We start from the raw sequence: 1,903 nt of genomic DNA, 5'->3' as shown, positions 1-1,903 counted from the left end.
TTGCTAATGTTGCTAATCTGATTGTTTTTGTTGGGTTTTTTTTCCACAAAAAATTACTTTTAAGGTTTTTTTCTTCTCATCACAATCAGGTGGCGATAGAAATTTCTGAATACTGTGATTACAGACTACAGAATACTAACCCTAGGGTTAAGTCTATGATTAAAACCTTGCTGTATTTATGAAGGAGTTCTGTTCATAAAGGTACTGCAGACAGTATAACTGAAATTCATTTTAGAAATATTACCAGAGGTTGCAGGCTAGGCAGAGAGAGTAGGGAATATACAGAGGGCTGCATTTCTTAAAAAAAAACAAAACAAAACAAAACAAAAAACAATTAAAACACGTTAGAAATCTTTGTAATTTATAATATAACACCAAGATGCCCTTACACCCAATAAACGCATAATGATGAAAATAAAGGACTTAAACAACACATACATACAGTAGATGCCACTTATTATCAACCCCTCGGTTCCCAGCCAAAAGTTGATAGTAACTGTTACTGCCTTCAAAAGTTCTGCATCTGTGCATGTGTTGGACGAGAGCTGTAGTGGCCTTTTAAGTTTTTAATGACCCCCATGTCCATCGGTTGCATGACAGAGGTTGTGTTCGGTGGAAGAAACTGCAACACAATGTCAGACATTTCAATGTTGTACGGATGAGCTGGGCAGTTGTCACTTAAAAGGCAAATGTGATGATCTTGTAGCATTAGCTCCTTGTTCCAATTTTTCAGCCACTCTATAAACAGTGAACTTGTCATCCAGGCATTTCCAGAATTACTGTAGGTCACAGGAAGGTGCGAGTGATCTTTTGGAAAACAGCGAGGGCTTTTACTTTTTCCAATTACAAAATGAGGGCGCTTCTCTGTCCCATCTATGTTTGCGCAGCACATCAATGTAATGCGGTCCATTGTTTTTTCCTGCCTGTAAACACTTACCCCCTTAGTCCCCTGTCTGGAAGGCCCCAGTAGAACAGAGCAGTTTTGTCAGCATTGAAGATGTTACTTGGCTGGAACTCATGTAAAATCAGAGGTAAGGTGTTTGCTATCCACTCAGCAGCTGCTGGAAGGTCTGCATTTTATTTCTCGCTGTGTTCTTTATGTTGAACCAAGTTGTATCATGTTTTCTAACGACTGAGCCACCCAGCTGATGAATGAACTCTTTTCCCTGCATTTTTGCACTAGTTTCTAACAGTACCAGAGCCATAAAGCATCGCCAACATCAATGCTGGTGCTTACGGCCTCGGTTTGTGCTGTTTTCATACCCCCTCATTATGTTGTTACTCATCTTTAGAATGCGGCAAACGGCAGATTTTGAAATGCCAAACTTTTCCGCAACGTCCACTTGCTTAGCTCCGGGTGTACGTAGAGCCTCTAGAATTCTAACTTTACTGGCTATAGACAGGTCTACGCATTTGGTAGCCATTAGTCCTACACATAGACAATCCGTGTACAGTATATAAATGTAGACCTATAGTGCGTCCCGATCTACTGTGTAGGCTATCTGCAATTGTACAAGGGTGATTTCAGTACGTTATGACATATATAAAATGCGTGCCAATTTTGCATCCCACTCATTCTGTAACCATGGAAACTTTTGAAAAAGTTGTCTAAGCGGCATGCCGTTGTTGTTATCCGAAATCCGATAGCATTAAAGTCTATGGGATGGGGTTGGTTCCCACAGAAATGTTGATAATAACCGGAAGTTGTTATTATCAGGATTGCTAATAAGCGGCATCTACTGTATTTTCCTTGCTTATACTGTTACATACTTTATTAAGGTTAACCAGAGTTGCAAACAATGCTTCCCTATACAGTACATATCAGACTTACCATGCTTCTCTATGTTTTCACTTCGATTTAGCTTTGCTTCTACCATGACGTACCATAAGAACCATTACATTG

Source organism: Polyodon spathula, chromosome 4 (genome assembly GCF_017654505.1).
Source record: "Polyodon spathula isolate WHYD16114869_AA chromosome 4, ASM1765450v1, whole genome shotgun sequence".
Lineage (NCBI taxonomy): Eukaryota > Metazoa > Chordata > Actinopteri > Acipenseriformes > Polyodontidae > Polyodon > Polyodon spathula.
Note: the sequence above shows the minus strand (reverse complement) of the source record.